The sequence below is a fragment of the Aquila chrysaetos genome, chromosome 5, assembly GCF_900496995.4.
Source record: "Aquila chrysaetos chrysaetos chromosome 5, bAquChr1.4, whole genome shotgun sequence".
Classification (NCBI taxonomy): Eukaryota; Metazoa; Chordata; class Aves; order Accipitriformes; family Accipitridae; genus Aquila; species Aquila chrysaetos.
In genome coordinates this window covers 29,566,741-29,584,309 of record NC_044008.1, presented here as the reverse complement: position 1 = coordinate 29,584,309, position 17,569 = coordinate 29,566,741, and the positions used below count along the sequence as shown (strand labels likewise).

Sequence of the window (17,569 nt, the reverse complement as noted above, 5' to 3'; positions counted from 1 at the left end):
GGTTTAGATCCAAATTCATACACACTGTTGACCACTTTTAGCTCTTATGTGCTAGATTATTCCAATGTTGTCATGTTGCACGATAGCATGTTACAATGCAAAATGGACATAAAGCTTTGTCAAAACCTAATCTTATGGCAATTAAAATTTTAAGGACAGTGACTGGATTTTTTTTAGAACAGATAACCCGGCTCTCCAAATACCTCATAGCAATCTAAACATCACATAACCTGAGTAAATGGAAATACACTTTCAGTGCTTTGAGATTTGCTATTCCCCTTTTTCTCTTCAAATAACAGATGAGTTTCAGCATAAAAATGGAAGAGAAAAATGGATGAGAGAGAGGAGAGATGGACTTTTCTTCCAGGGCACATCCAACATAGAATGGATTTTCTGCAGCAGTAATAGCCAACCTAGATGGAGCTATTCTGAGGACTTTTACATTAATATACTGATAATCTCACATTTAAAGACATGTTAAAGAACACTAATATAGCCATTACTTGGCTATAATAAAGGAATTTAAAAGATAAGCTATTTTTCAAGAGATTTTCATCTTTTGAGTCCAATCCTTTGCCTACCAGTAGACTACATGATCAGAGTGGGAACTATGAAGTCACTGAGACACGAGGAGGCCTCTGCTGAATGCGATTGTCCATCAGGAGCTTATGGAACATACTGGGACACAGGTTAACTTTTCCTGTATCCAAAATATAAAAAAATAAGGAGTATGTAGACTTGAAGACTTTAACTCTGTGGCATAAAATAAGGATTCTTTTACAAAAATTAAATAATCAAACATTTCAGTATGTGGAACAAATTAATGTCCAGTAAATGTCCCATGAAATTTTAAATCTTTGGGACAAAAGTACAGTGAAAACACAGTCAAACATGTTTATGGTACTTGTTTTAGAAGAAGGGACAATTACATAATGATGAATAATCTGTTAACATTTAAAAGATACAATCAATAAATACAGGCATGACTGCAATTATTTTACTACCCTAAAAGATCTCAGTATGAAGAGTTCACCAAACAAAGCAAAACTATGAGGAATATACAGAATTGTGGAATTCTTTAGTCAGAAAACAATTCTTCCTTTCTAATTTTGCTGATTTTAAGAACTTTTCACCAAATCTTTAATTATTATGCAACTATCAATGTATCCTACTAAAGATTAGCCTGATGTACGAGCCACCCTAAACTTAATATTGCCTATTGATGGTGCATGTTGACATGACTTCTTCACTGTTCTGTTGTTTCTTTCTTTCTTGTCTAGACCTTAGTTTATTTTGTGTATGTATAGTCCCCTAGAAATCCTCTGTTAATTCCAGTGAAACATTTCCACCCCATCCCAGAACAGATCCCAGTATAACACAACAGCCAAAGCAAAGAAACCTGCATATGGATTCGCATGCTCAATGCATTAAAAACAACATAAGGCCTGCAACTAAGATTTGATTCACAGAAAATTCAGAAAATTTTATCCTTTATATTAAAAAAATGCATCAGAAGTTTGTAAATTAATGCCTACAGATGCAAGGTAATGCACAATTAAGTAATGTAATCTAACATATGTCCTACATACTTAGGTACAGTGGGGGGCAGCCATAGTATTAAAGCACCAATCTATGTATTGTAGACCATATGTCACATTTGTAGACCACTTGGAAGCTGCAGCTGGTGCAGAATGAAGTTCCTAGTTGCTTAGCAGATCTGGCAGTAGGAGAATACCTTATGCTAGTGTTATTTTTACGATATATTCCCACAGCACAAATTCACACTGTTGATGCTGATTGCTAAACCTGTGTATGTTTCTGATACTTGTTACCTGAAAAGCTCCTTTTTCTTCATGGTGAATCTCTTGCAATTCATCTTATGTCTGCAGTATTGTCTCTCTTTTTCTTTATATCTTACCTCTCTTAATTTTAGGATAATTATGGTGCTAAAACCTTTTTTCACCTTGTTGCTACTCACTTTCATTCTTCATAGCAGTTTTTAAATCTCTCTTCTCATCCCACCAAATTTTTAATTAAAAAAATCACTACATCTTTCCAGGAAATGGTTCTTCAAGGCCTGCTTTCTAGAATGCCATTAATTACTGGAAGATTAGGAAATATTGATGATTTAAGCTTCTCAGTTATTAAGAGCTAGGTCTGAAAAAGTGTCGTGCCTTATTTAAACAAATTGCTATATCCTACATCATTCTCTAGAGCCAGGAAAAAAAAGGCTTACTTTAGATCTTGATCCTCTCTATAATTCAATTTATTTGTCTATATATATAATTTTTTTGTCCTATGGGGCTATTTTTTTTCATTTTTCACTAGGTGATGTGCGACAGGCTTCCCCAATATACTGCCAAACACAGTACACCAGAACTTCCTAATAAGTCCAGGTCAGTAATTAATTTCTTCTACCAGTCTCCATCGGAGTACGCCCTGCGATCGATCAATCTTATTATGATACAGTATCAGAGCTATACAGGCTTGATTAATTACCCAGTTTTTCAAGGGTGTCATTTGCTACTAGAGAGAAAGAAATGTTTCCTCCCCCAGCAAATCCCTCTGGCATACAGAAAGCATTTGGTTATTTCAATTTTAGAGGAAGAATGATGGGCTAGGGTGGTGACTGTGGTACACCTAACAGTACTTGCTGATCTTTCCTGAAGATGCCAAGCTCCATCCTTAGCTTGTGCAACCCCACTGAATGTTTGTATCTGTGTAGTTCATATCTGTTGACCTTCATCAGATCAACGTCTGGTTCAGTCTCTAGTTCTCCTCCCCTGATTCTGATGCACGTCTTTTAAAACAGAGGATTCTTCTTCTTGTTTCAGAAAAATGGGGTAATGCTGAAAGCCTGTCAGAATCTAACAACAATTTTTTATAGAAAATTAGTTTCAGAAAGCTGCCTGTTTTTCACCCTGCCTCTATAACAACCAACCTACATAACCCCATAATGTTCAAGAACAACACCAAAACATATTAAAGACACTTTTTGACTCTCCGAGGTGAAGTAGGGAATCTCAGGTTCTCCTGGTGTCTTTCTTTCTCATATTCAAAACTGTCCCATTAACATTTTGAATAAACAGGAAGAAAACTTTTCTTTCACTTGTGGTATTACTGTCATACCCCTGAGAAGAAACCTATAGGATGTGCATTTATGCAAGCGTGCAGTGTTCCTATCAGATCTGGTCTGTAAAGTACCAAGCTCCGTTGGCAATAGTCCTCTCAGGTCCAAAACTCTCTTGTCGAGATGGAGGTGCAAGCCCAGGGCTGACATTTCTGTGCATCCATGGTCTCAAATGCAGCAAAGCCCTTACGGACATATTTAACTTCAAGCATTTGCTTAAGCCCCTCCTGTTTCTGGAAAGCACTGAAACTTTCGCTTTAACACTTTGCTGAATCAGACTGCTGGTTGGGTGCCAGCTGTTGGCAGAGATGTTAAATTGAAACCCCTTCTGCCTGGTTTCTTTGACCAGCAGCTGGGAAAGTATAACAGTCTATGTCAGTTAAAAAAAAAAAAAAAAAAAGAAAGAAAAGAATAGGGTTTGAGAGGGATGTGCTTGCCATGGTAGCCTTTTTCTTTGGTGTTGGGGTTTTTTTGGTTATAGTTTTGACATGGAAGTATATGAAGGGGTCTTTGCTGAGTGCATAGTTACTGTTCTGCCTGTGCCTTTGCAGAAAATAATTAGTCTTGAAGGTTTTCAGGAGCTTAAAGTAAAAAAAAAAAAAAAAAAAAAATCACATGATGTTCTATTACACCATTTTGCAAGTGCATCACTCCTTTGTTTCCTTTAACACGCGGCTTCCAACTTCCAAGAAAAGCACCCCCAGTGACTGACACCACAGTTCTATGTTCGCCCTTTTAGCTAGAGGGAGGTCCAGCTGTGCGCAGGATGCCTTCCACCACCCATTTAACACATTCTTACACTTTTTTTGAAGCGGAGAAAGCAACCAGGGAGGCCACACCTCAGCCCTCGCTGGCCTTTCACCCGAGGCGCTCGCGGCCGCTGCTGCCTCAAGCCCGACAGCTTGCATCATCACGCCGGTCCCGCGCGGCACCATGTCAGCGGGAGGTGCGAGCATCCCGAGCCCCGAACGGCGGCGGGGAGCTGCCGGGCGGCGGGGCCGCGGGCCGCCGAAGCCGCCGGTGCGGAGCCGGAGCGGGGGGGTGCGGGGGGGAAACCGCCGGCGGCGGGGACGTAGGGAGCCTCGGCGGCCGGTCTCCTCTGCGGCCGGCCCGCTCTGCGCCCGGCCCCGCGCCCGCCTCTGCGCCCGGCCCTGCGCCTGTCTTCCGGCGCCCTCTGCAGGGGCCGGCGCGGAGGCGCAGGCGGGGCGCGGGCGAAGCGGGAGAAGGCGGGCGGGCTCCTCCGAAAGGCGGGCTGCGGCGTCCGTGCCGCGGGGGCCTGGCGGGTCGTGGTGCCTCCACGCTCTTTCAGAACGACGGGTGTTCGGCTGCGGCGTACGCGCGCCAGGTTTTAGCGGTGGTGGGGCGAGTGGTGAAGTTTTAGAAGTGTTTCCCCAAGCCTCCACGGAATAGGTGGTGCTTAATGCGTTTAGCCGTTGGACTACTTAGGATTCCCCCCCTACTTTTACATCTCCCTCTGTTGACGGAATGCGTTGCCTTGTTACTGGAAAGGCTCTAGCTCTGGGCTTTCTCAGAAAGAATCAAGCACGAATCTTACATAAAGTACAACTTAATTTATGAGGAACAGACCACATGCTTGTGGCTGTGGAGCGTTACTCATAACCTAAACTTAGGTTTTGTATTGCGAAGCTGCTTTTTGCCCTGTCTGTATTGATGACAGGCAATATACTGTTATGATGGTGTTGCTGCAGCTCTAAATGACAATGATACTGACAATACTGAAATTAAAGGTGCCGATAGCACTACCATAGCCGCAGCACTCTGTGGACTGCTCTGGCCCCCTTCACCTAACCCTCTCATGCTCCTGCATCTTCTGCTCCCTGTTCCTCATCTCAGAGTGAAGAGGTGGTGATATCTGGAGGGTATATCTAATAATAGGAAAAGAGCGGTGGGGAAGAAAGGTTAGGTTCCCTTTCTGCTGAAACTTTTCTTTAGTAAATGCTGGATCAGATGTGAGGTAAAGGGGCATCATGGAGTCCCACAGGGAGAAGAACGAGGCAGGGAGGTGTGAAGGGGCAGATCTCCCGTGGGGAGATTGCTAGGAAGAGGTCCTGACATCCTACATTGTGGAGGAGGTAGTAAGGGGAGAGATCCCCACATCAGTCCCCTTGAAATACCTTTGGCCCCTGTCCAAAGGCAGGACATTACTGGAGAGCGTATCGAGACAATTGCACAGCAGTATTAGACAACTGGTATTACCCGACGCTAGCTGGGATGACTTCTGGCAGAGCGGGTCCTTGGCCCGTGGTTGGAGACAGTAGGCACTAAGGTAACGTCAGTGGAGCTTCTTGCTGTGACTTCTCCATCTGTACATCTGCAGAACCACTTTATCTGAGTTATTGATAGCCTGCATTCACAACTATCGCTCCTCTCCAGTTAGTGTAGAGAAATATATTAACCCAGAGCACAGTACATAATGTAGACCTGTTTATCACAGATGAAAGACTGAATGCAGACAATTCTACTTTTGTGAGCACTGGAGACACTGCCTCCCAATACACAGAAAGCTCCTACTCGCTTAGAGCATATATCAAATAGCTGTACAAGACAAAAGCCTATTTTGGTTGTGAAGCTTTGCCTTGGAGGAGTATTAGATTGCTGAACGTCCCCCATTTGTTAGGCCAGTTGTGTTTGATTGAATGCATTTGAACTGCACTGGTTTGCTCTGGCACATTCACTATGTAGGGCTTGAACAGGCAGGAGAGAAGGCTTTGGGGGTGGGAAGGAGAAACTAAAGACAGTGAGGCAGAAAACTGACCTTCCTGTATGCTTGTTTCTTCTGCTTTCCTGTGTTCCATTGACAGCCAGTCCCACATGATGCATGGTGATCGCTGAAACCTGCTACCTGCTGTGTGAGTCTCCTACTTTCCAAAGGCTGATTGTAGCTGAGAAATGGATGACCCTTGCTCTCACACACAATACAAATAATATTTCTTGGGCAGGAACAAGATGGGCCTTTTCTTCCTCTTCTTCACTCCACATGGGGAAGGCATGGCCTATTATTGACTAACCTCAGTTATAGACTCTGGGCTAGTTTGATATAGCACGTAGCATTTTGTGGTCTGTCACATCTGTTATTATACTGCTTGTTTTTCCCTTGATGTGGCTGCTGGACATGGGAATGCCTGTGAACAGGATGCATGCAAACAATTCTTTACTCATAGTAGCATCCCAAGTGGTACTTTCATTGGCTTCGCGTTTACCTCCTGTAATATGATTTATTTTGTTGGCAGTTGGAATGGTCCCTGCAGTGAAGCTCATGTGCTCTTTCTCCAGTGCTCATGTTCCCTTTCTGTTATATGCCCTCAACAGATGTGAGAAAGAAGAATGAGACATATGATGCAAATGTCTTGCAGAGAGCATGAACTCAGCATGTTTCACAGGCTGCCCAGGTAAAATATGAGCTGTCATTAGGTGTTACTAATCATGTTGTGGGGCAAGATTTTTAATAACTTATGAAAGACACACATTCATGAACTGCAAACAGACTAGGACTAATGAATGAGAGTCCACTTTCAGCAACAGATGTGATTTAAGAGTTTCCCCCTCACCTTTGAGGTGCTCATTCCTCATCTCCTGCAAGAGATCGCTGATCCTTGGTTGTGCCCCTTCAACGGTGTGACTGCACCATCCATCAGATCTATGCACGCATCTTTCTCAAAAAATAATAAAGGCTGTATTTTTTGAAAAACATATAATTCCCAGATCACACAAGCAGTGTAATTGGCACAAATAAGGGGTGTGTATGATAACCTCTTGGAGAAGAACCAGAAATAATTGTCAGTGAGTGGGAAACTGGCAAAGACACATCTTAAATCAGATGTGCTGCAACCAGAATAGTAGTAAGGAAACATACTGTGGTAATGCCTGAAACATATTGTGTGCTAACAAAGCATAACCCTGTAAGAGACATGCATAATCCTATCCAGAACATACAGTTTAAGGAAAAAAAAAAAAAAAAGATGGTGGGAAAAGAGATAATGTTTGCAATTAATCAAGCCATCGATGACATCTTAAGCCTTATTAGATGCAAAATGATTTTAATGCTACCTTAAATATATTCAAAGGATGTATTGCATATCATCTTCTCACCTACCCTCTTACCCTCTTTTCTTCAGCACCAGTCACAGAAATTCTTAACCAATATTCCAAAACTAAAAAAAATTCACAGTTTTCCTTTCAAACTAAAAGTATCTAAGGTTAAGGGAATGTTGTAACATTATCAATGCAGAGTTGGGAGAATAAAGAAATTACGCAATTGCTCCATGTTCCTCAGTTCCTAATAAGTTTTGATTACATGGTTGAGTGGAGAAGAAATCTGTCAAAAAGTTGTGCAATTTTAAAATCTGGGGGTTTTAATTAATATTTTGAGGCAAGTCAGCTTTGAGGTTTATAAAATGATGAACTTTTCAACAAAAAAAAAGCATCTATTTGATAAAGGGAATAATATACAAATAAAAAGTTCATAAAATGTGACTTGTAATGTTTCAAAACACACACGTAGCAAACCACTGTTCTGTGATCTTTGCATTAGCCATGGTGTTTTCACAAATCGTAAGTCAAGAGTTATTTTTGCCTTGCCGTAAGAGAAGGAGCCATCTAATTCAGGCCACAGGAGGCCCCCACAGAGCAGGCAAAAAAGCAAACTTCCACAGCCTCCCTGGATTTCATATTAATAGATGTGCTGAATATCTGCTCTGTGGTCTTAGCATGCAGAGGAGACTCACAGCTGACAAGATGAATAGAGCATTAGCAGTTCTGTCAAGGAGTAGACACAGAGTCTATACTTTGGATGCTGATAAACAACAAAGCTCAGTAAAATCGTCACTTTAGATTAGTTATTAGAACACTAAGTACAGTACCTTTCACACTTTGAAATAATTTCTGTAGTAATAAAAGTCACTGTGACAATATAGTACCATTGTTGCAAATTTCATCTATTCCTCTCTTGTTTATAAGCTCCACTGTAATAATACTTTGCCCATCAGAATTCATTGAAATGCATTTCATTATCCCAATCAGCCCCCTGAGTCAATGCTTTATTGTATTACATTTCCTTCCTACTGTATTTGAACTTTCTTCTAATACTAAAGCTGATTCCAAGCCCATTACAACCAGTTGCAAATAAGCTTTTATTCTGCTCTGACTGCTGAAGTGTGTTTTAATAAATTCATGCCAATAATTTTATAACCTAATATTCATGCATTTTATCTTTTAATTACTCTACCCTAAATTAATCTAGTTATATTTCTGATTTATTTCATGTTTTTTCTTGGTCCCAGGGTAGGCTAGCATCTTTCCCATTCTCATGAGCACAGGCAGTTGTAGTATTATGTTCTCCCTGATTTTAGGACTAGAAATTAGCATGATGTACCAACGTTTTATAAGGGGAAAGGAATACACCGTATTTTATGGGCATGTTTTCTTGGGAACACACTTTTGGAATAACCTGGAAAAGCTCTACAAGTGTGATATATATATATATATATATGTACACACAAGTAGAAAACATACTCACAAACAATTTGTTGAGAGCAAGAAGGAAGGTCTAGCTCCCTGATTAGCTCCAGCCAATGTGCTACATGCACTTGGAGAAGTTAACTGCATAGTCCCCCTTCCTCATCATTCAGCTCTTCCAGTGGATACCACCACACGGATACTCACTGAACCTCCACAGCTCAGTATTATGTTTGCACTATCTGTGCACACTTCACAGATTTGAAGTACACTCATAAGAGGACTAGGCCTTTAAAGCAGTGAGTGGCAGGGCCAGAAAATATATAGAACTGCTTTAGCAATGCAGTTAGAATAACTTAAATTCTACACTTTCCAGTAGTGTTTTTTCTTCCAGAAAAATTCATTCATGTTGTGATATTCTTTGTTGATTAAAGTCTTGTCTTGGATCAGAAGGATAAGAAATATAATGCTAGATTTTTCTGCAAATGTCTGTTTGGTGCTAGTGTATGAAGACATATCTATATGTTCTTCATCTAGCCAGAGAAGAGATCCATTAGGAGAGAAACAAGACGAGGGGAGTCAGCAAGTCCCGTCTTTCAGCTGACTGACACTTTCCACTGCGAAAGATTTTGGAGAATATTTTCTTTGAGAAGTTCCCACACCTCTGAGGCTATCAGCAATACTGAGACTTACTTGACAAGGATATGCTGTTAGACGGGGGAGTACACATTCTTTACCTCACAAAATACTCTATATGTTTGCTGAGATAGAAGTTGCTAATAATCACTTTTTCCTGCCTTTGCCTACATTTTCCAGGTCAACTTTTGTAGCATGTTAAAAGTAATGAAGGAGACCTTGCTACTGAATTTGTAGCAGCAACACCTATAGTGAATCCACATGGGTGTTAAAAGTGGGAAGAGAGTCAGGGCCCATATTTGGTTTCTTGACCCTTTTTTCTCTTTTTTTTCGGCAAGTCATTCAAATGGCTTGAGATTGTTAAATGGGATGGGAAAAATGGTTTTTATTTATGGGGTTAATTCCACTACCTCCACAAATATATTCCTCCGTGCCAATAGCTTATATCTAAAACTCAAGCATGCAAGGTCATAGAGAATGTGCTGAACTTTGACACGCTGGTGTCTTGCCCCAAATGTCATTTGCGGGGGATCTTAGTTCTCTCTGCTTTAAGCAGCAATGAATTTTCGCCTGCCTGGTCTCAGAACAAAAGATTTAGCTGGAGGTAAAACTTTCCTCCCAGCATATGATGCTAAGAGCACTGCTGCCATGTCCTGGCTCCATTGAGAGGACTTGCTTGACTTGCCAACATCCCATGTGTTTCTAGTATGGTATGAACTGCTGGTATGACTTAAGTGTCCAGAGAAAAAAGCAGTTAAACTAGGTCTACAGTCACAGTCTTATTCTAAACTAGAAGAAAGTGAGACTAAGATAGGGAGAGTGGATCGGGAAGAACAGCTGTAAGCAACTCCAGAAGAGAGGAAAGACTCTGAAGAAAAGAAGGAAGATGTAAGAGATGTATTCTACAACAATGAGAAAAAAGAAAGAAAATAGATCTCTGGAGCAGACTAGTTGGAGAGAGACAACAAAATGGAAGAAAAAAGAAAAACATGGAACCCAAATTTTTTAAGCATGAAATAATTGTTATTGTAATTTGCTATATTGATATTTCACTGCTTTCTTCTACATTTGCATTTCAGACAATAGGAAAATTGACATTGTTTCTAAGAACTGCTTTTACTACTTCCTTCAAGATCATTCATATTCTGGGTTCCACTCATATTTTTCTTTCCTACCTTTATCTTTTATCTTTGCATCCTCATCCTTCTCCATATTACCTTTCTGGAATCAAGACTAACCACTAGATTTAGAATAACAAGTTCTTCTGTCCCTCAGACAGTATTGCTCTCTATGCAGTTAAAGATTCAAAGGTGTTTATTTATACTGGAAATAATTTTCCTATTAATTCCAAGTTGTCAAATATGATCCTTCTCCACTGACTTATCATATATCTGCACTTGGCAATGTGCTGCTCTTCAGATAAAAAGACTCCCTGTTTCCTTAGTATTTTCTTTTTATTTTCCACTGTAAACCCTTCTAGCTCAGGTTGACAGTATCTTTTAAGTTTGACCTTTTCCACTAGATGGCACATGGGGCCATATGAGTGGCAGAAGATACACAGGTTGCTGGACCATGGTGTAAAATGCATGTAATGCTTAAAAAAGAAATATTAAATTTAAAAGAAATACATTCCTTAACTACTGGTAACTGGAGTAGCTCCATTGGTTTCACTGGTATATGTTGATCTATAATAGCCAAAACTTAATATGTTCTGCATATAAAATTGTTTTCTAAGCTGTGTTATATTTCCATTTGGAAGTGGAGAATTTCTGTGTTTAATAGGAAAAGTGTCCCATATATTATATCCTAATACCTCATTCTATGTAGGTCCTTAAGACTGTTGGTAAGAAGATTTGAGGGTCAGATAGAATTGTACCTGCTTACTATATCAAAATGCTAGTAAAAGAGTGTACAGGCACAGTGTAATGGATGAAACTATGCAGATGACTTCAGTGAAAAGGAATAAAAATGAAACACATCATTAATTCTTTGGAGATTGGATATCTCTTTAAAGCTGGCCTGAATTATGGTCCTTGCTTTTAGTTCCTCCAACCTCTTCAGTGATAATTACCGAAGCCTATACTTTATCTAAGAATTTCTGAGCCAGAATTTGTTTATCCTTCTTTGCTGCCAGAGAACTCATTGCCCAACAGCCTTTGACTGCCCATCTGCTGTTGGAAGAGACGGTATTCAAGCCTATCTGTTAGATCAATTTAAAAAACCTTGCCTGACCTGGAGGGTGAGAACCTCAGAGGTAGAACTTCTGGGTGAATCTCAAGCCCCTTATTTGTCTGGGAGCTACAGAAATCACCCCTGTAAAGACCCCCTTGTTGCTCTAATGGCTCGGATTACATTTAGCTTATACCAAATATAGCAACTTCTGTCTTTCATTTCTTGTCTCAGGCCACAGTGGAATTGCTGATAGCTGGGAAGCTGTCCAGCTCACCAAATGAAGTCCGTGACTACATTCCACAGGGTCCATGACACTTACCCAGGTCCTCCTAACTGACATTTTCCCCATATGGAAAGTCTTTAAAGAGATTTACACTTAAAAGCCTTTACGCAACTGGTGCAATCACATAACATGTGTTGCTGTAGAGTGATTTCCAGCTCTTTTTTGTCCCGAAGTGAACTCCAAGCAGTCTCTAAAAATAGGCTTTCAATTTTGTTTTTTTATTATCACACTGACCATTGTGCTGTTGATGACTTCTGCAGTTATCGAGACTCTAGAATAACCACTATCAAAAACTGGCACAAACCAAACCATCCTAGTGCTATCTTTCTTTCTTCTTTGGCTGTTTGCCCAGACTAAGGAAAACCTAGAGTAAGTAAATGTGACTTTTATCTAAGCTACAAATCTGAGCTACAGAGGAGGTGACAATTCCCATAGCAAGGACTTTCCATGAGAAATGTTCAGTTATTTCTTCCCCAAAAGAAAAGACCTGACAGAAGTGGTCAATAAGATATTAGATTTCAAATGCTATGTAGAAACAAAGATGCATAGCACAGAGACTGCATGTTCATCCCAGCCGTTCCCACATAAAAAGCAAGAACTGCTTTAGGTGAGCTGGGTTTTTAAGTGGTCTCTAGAATTCATCTGGAGAACAGACTGTTGCAATTGTCCACCTTTGTGATATGAAGGCAAAGACCTAAACAACTGCAGCTTCTGACGTTCATTTAATAGTGATATTAATTATCAGTGTAGTAGTTCATAAAAAATAACATAAAAGAGCCACTTAAAGCGGTCAAACACTGCTTACTCAGCATATCTTGAATCTTGCTCTGTGAGCATGAATGAAATATGAACCAGGATTTTATTTTTATCTCTGACTGCTCAGTCACTGTTTCAGTGGAGTCCAACTAACTGCAGTGTCATAGGTCTGAAGAGAGCTGGTTAGTACTTTCAGGATTTTCTTCTTCCTGGAAAATTGCTTTTAAACAAAAAATGGTTAGATAGGAGCTTGTATATTTGTGTAAACCTCTTCTGAAATACAGGCAGCTTTTCGATCTAAAATCTGCCTTGTTTCCTAAAAGTTTGTTTTGGAGGTTGCTGAGGACTAGAGAAAGCTAGTGAGCCTCTTGCCTAAGGAGACCAAGGATTGCAAGGGCTGCATAGACAGCAATGATATTCCTCCATATCCAAGGAGCCTCATTTACTGCCTTTACAACTGAAGCCCAGAGCTTCTCAAGTCCTTAATGTGCAGCAAGAGCCCAAAAGCCCAGGAAGACGCAGAAGCAGCTCAAATGCTCAGAAATTGTAGGCATCCCTTTTGTCGCTGTTTTCTTTCTCTGGTTGTTCCCAGTTTACATATCCTGACAGATCTGTAACAGTTCTGGCAGCCAGCTGCCGTATTTTCTTCAAGGGGGGGAAAAATCAATGTCACTAAAGACACATGTTTTATTATTTTCTTCTTTTTTTGATAGAGTTCTGATAGGTCAGGTTTTGCATGAAAGCTTTCAAAATTTTGAAGTTTCCTTCAAAACAGATGTACAAAGTTGCATCACTAGGAATTTAGAATTCTGTCAGATTTTTTAATTTCTTTTGAAGCTGACGGAAAATGTGCTAAGAAAGGTAATGTGTTCCATTTTTAATGGGTTACAAATGGATCTTATTGGCTTCATAACCCTGTTGAAACTGTAACAGCATTGTTCTACAGTTTAAAGTTCCTTGGTTATACAATAGGTATATTATAAATATTAAATGTGTGTTATGTTTTGTTGCAAAGGTCCTTTACATAACAATGAAGTCCTAAACATACCTGGGCTAAGGAAGTTTACATTTATTAAGCTTTTTGTTGCTATTCACCTGCCAGTGAATATTTGCCTGTAATTTCCTCTCAGTCTGAGGAATGGTGATGAGTCCTGAGAGGTTCCCCTGGCAATACTGTCCTCAGATGCTTAGGGTATGAACTCTCCCTTCAGTTTTGCATGGCAGTTATTGCCTGTCATAGATGGAGGTGCAAATTTATGTTGCTTCTTTGCTCCAAGAATTTCATATTAGTAAGTACAGCAAACTAAAACCACAGGAAATGTAAACAGCAGTAGGGCAAATACAAAGCCATATTCTCCTATCTGGCTTCTCATAAATATGAGGTCATTTTTACTTGCTTCCTTATTAGGTTTCCTGAGTGCTTTTTCATGTTGTTGACCTTGAGAGTTTACAAGGACTTTACTTGACACATTTCCTCAGTATTAACTTGATTTCCACTTCTCTCTCTCCCTTCCCCCCCATATGTCTTTTATTCAGTGAATTGGGCATGAATCATGAAAACAGAACTACAATGATGAATATGATTTTTATGCATTTTAGTAGAAATTTCATCCCAAACTGTACAACAAATGAACATGAATTTTATTATTATTTATACCGGTGTAGCAGAGAGGACCAATTAAGCTATTTCCCTGAGTTCCCAGCAGAGTTACTGGAAAGAGATAGAGAGCAGGGGCCTAGTTTAACTGATCTCCATGCCCTCTGAAGGAAACTATTTCTCTCCACTGCAAAGGAGTTAAAGATTGACTTTGTGAATGCCTGTCTTATCCTATCTGTTGCAGCTTCAGAGTGCTGGAACTGGTCCAGCCCAGTGGGCACCCAAAGGCTCCTCCAAATATCACCCACTTCCAAGCAGAAGAGCAAAGAACTGAGCAACCCTTCCACCTGTTAAAACATATGGACAGTATAGCAGGGATTCCCAGCTGGCCAAATCTGACCCTTTCTAAGCTCCTTTGTACAGGCAGACCAATCTGGTGGGCTCAGAGCATACCAGAAAAGGAGAGTCATTCTTTTATCCTTTCCTACATTTTCCATGGCTCCTGGAATTTCACAACCTAGAATCTAGGATTCCTAATGGGTTTTTTCAAGCTTATTTCAAAGAAAATTAAACCTTCTGAGAGCAAGTAATGTTATGATAAATTTGTTTTGTGATGCTATAAATTGTTCACATTTAAAAATATATTTCCTCATATTATAAAACATACTGCTACATCATAAAAGAGTGTTCATTGGCCCTGAAGAGCAGCAGATCATATGGGTTTCAAAACCTAACTTGAAAAATAGTACATTTCAAGGTCTGTTTTCAGTTTCTTTAGCAAGCAATTGTTTATGGTATTAGAAAACTTCAACCCCAGTAGCAGAGGATGCCAGGCAAACAGTTGGATAGCTTCATCTGAAGGAGCAGTAGCAGCTGTATGGCAATAGCAATATGCTATAATACCACACGGTGGACATTTTACTGCTTACTTGCAGTAGTGCTGTCAGTAAACCTACAGTATCCAGGAGCACCGAGTCTAGTGATGTACAGATGATGCAGTTTTTCTCACATGGTCAGTAACAAAGTGCCTCGAGAGAAAACTCCCACCTAAGTGTCCTGGTTTCAGCTGGGATAGAGTTAATTTCCTTTCTAGTAGCTGGTATAATGCTGTGTTTTGGATTTAGTATGAGAAGTATGTTGATAACACACTGACGTTTTCAGTTGTTGCTAAGCAGTGTTTAGACTAAGTCAAGGACTTTTCAGCTTCTCATGCCCAGCCAGCGAGAAAGCTGGAGGGGCACAAGAAGCTGGGAGGGGACACAGCCAGTACAGCTGACCCAAACTGGCCAAAGGAATATTCAATACCATATGATGTCATGTCCAGTATATAAACCAGGGGCAGTTGGCTGGGGCGGGGGGGTGGATCGCTGCTCGGGAACTAACTGGGCATTGGTCGGTGAGTGGTGAGCAGTTGCATTGTGCATCACTTATCTTTCTTGTGTTATATTTCACTCTCTTTTTGTTATCTTCCTTTTCATTACAATTATTATTTTTTAAAAAAAAATTTCAATTATTAAATTTTTCTTATCTCAACCCAGGAGTTTTACTTGTTTTCAATTCTCCTCCCCATCCCACTGTGGGGGGGGGGAGGAGTGAGCGAGCGGCTGCATGGTGTTTAGTTGCTGGCTGGGGTTAAACCACAGCACTAAGTAAGAGAAGATATGCCACTGCCAGAACTGTAAATCCAATTACTCTGAGATGTGGCAATTTGTATTTCCGTCTTCACCAAGAAGACCATAACTGTCTCTACTCCCAAATCTTTTATTTAAATACCTACAAATTTCAAGTAGACATTTAAACTTGCAATTAACTCCACAATCCTCTCTGTATTTATAAATAACATCCTATCTGTATTTATTTTTTTATATATTATATATGTACATATAATCAGCTAGAATTTATAGTGAATTCTGCTCAGGACTAAGGAGAAGGACCTAGTGAGTCACCATTTTGAGTCACATCTTCTATGAGGTGACATAATCCTGCAGAAGAATCGGGGCAGCTCTCAGATCTGGGGCAAAATTCTTGATAGACGTCAATTTTAGATTTTGAACAGGGCTGTTACCTTAGGCCCTCAGGATCCCCCCTGAGTTTACACATTGGGTATAGGGATAAATCACCCTGTGCCACTGGTGAAGGACAGGTCCTAACCACTAATTTCAGCCTGCATCCTCCAGAAGTCTAATACTTCAGACCTCTTGCTTAGCTTCGTCAAAGAGATCCTGTCACTTCCTTTGTCATATAAATCTAACTGAGGTCTCCAGTGTTTACACACTGCTAAGCAAGCAAAGAAATCTGAACATACATCTTCAAACAATCTGATAATATGAAATCTGATGGATTATGGAAAATAGTACTTGTGAAAGACACAGGAAGATAAGGAAGATTTCTCTGGAAAAAAGAAAGACAAGAACAGTGAGTAATATCTTTGTCAATAGCTAGTGGGCACATAACAAATTAAGTGAGTCTGCTTGCAGTTTAAGATCAGCCCTGAGAATTTAAATGAGTTTTGCTCAGGAAATGTGAACCTGCCTGAAAATGTTTCAGCTCTTAAATTCACAGATCAAAAATTTGCACTGCACAGAGTGCTTGCCCACTCTGGAGTTAAAGGCATCTGGGTCTCTAAGTGTGTTATGTGCTACGGCTTCCGAGGTCTAGGATACAGTTACGACTACCTTAGAAAGATACGAAGGGCAGAGTGTTTATGACCATCCCTCGTGCATCTTTTCAAATGTACATGCTGCATATGCAGTTGTCATCCAACCAACTCTCTCTTGAAATGAAAAGCTGGAGAGATCAGCAAGCAAGTTCAAGGGGAACTCAAGGGGAGAGGAGAACAAAAGCCGAGCTGAGAGCGATGTCAAATGCTGCAAAAGTTCTGCCTTCAGCTATATCCTAGGGGGTGGTGGTGACAGAGGTACTGGCTCCTTGCTGCCTCGGTGGCTGTCCTTCTGCCCTCCGCTGCACCCCTGCTCTCCCCACACACACACACCGTGGGCTGGAGCCCAGCTGTGGGCTCCCACCAGCCCAAGCCAACGCTCAGTGGATGGCATGATGGGCCAATTTAATTCATTAAAACTGCAGAAAACAAATCTAACAAAACAAACAAACAAATTTTTTTTTTTTTTGCAAGGTTAGTAGATTGACCCAGCTTACCGTGTGATCAGATGAGTATCAGAGTGACGCAAAGGAGGAAAAGATCAAGCAGCTGGGAGCAGAGGCAAGGGGAGGAAGGAACAGAGTAGGCGAGAGAGGGACTGACACCTCCTGCTTTTACTGGAAGCCAGCCCTTAGTTTAGTTTAGCTGTAATGTGAAACTGTATCCTGGGTATATATACCCTGACTAAGCATTGTTGCTATGTGAGGACAGTGCTCATGGCACCTCTTGAAGTGAATGAATAACATACATCTCATAAGACTAGTTTTTCAGGCCCTCTGCTGATTCAAACGGGCATCACCGCACCAAATTCTGTTTATAGGTGATTTATAGAGCCATGTTTTCAAAGTCATATCCAGCACA

At 40.6% G+C, this 17,569-nt stretch overlaps 1 long non-coding RNA gene across 1 annotated transcript in view; it reads right to left on the bottom strand.

Moving 5' to 3' along the window:
• The window catches only part of LOC115341903, a 56,263-nt gene extending 38,907 nt beyond the window's left edge, over positions 1 to 17,356 (bottom strand). Inside the window, exon 1 of the long non-coding RNA XR_003923568.1 lies at positions 17,206 to 17,356. This is a non-coding gene — a long non-coding RNA (uncharacterized LOC115341903). The remainder of the gene's footprint in view (positions 1 to 17,205) is intronic.
• Positions 17,357 to 17,569: the final 213 nt, after the last annotated feature.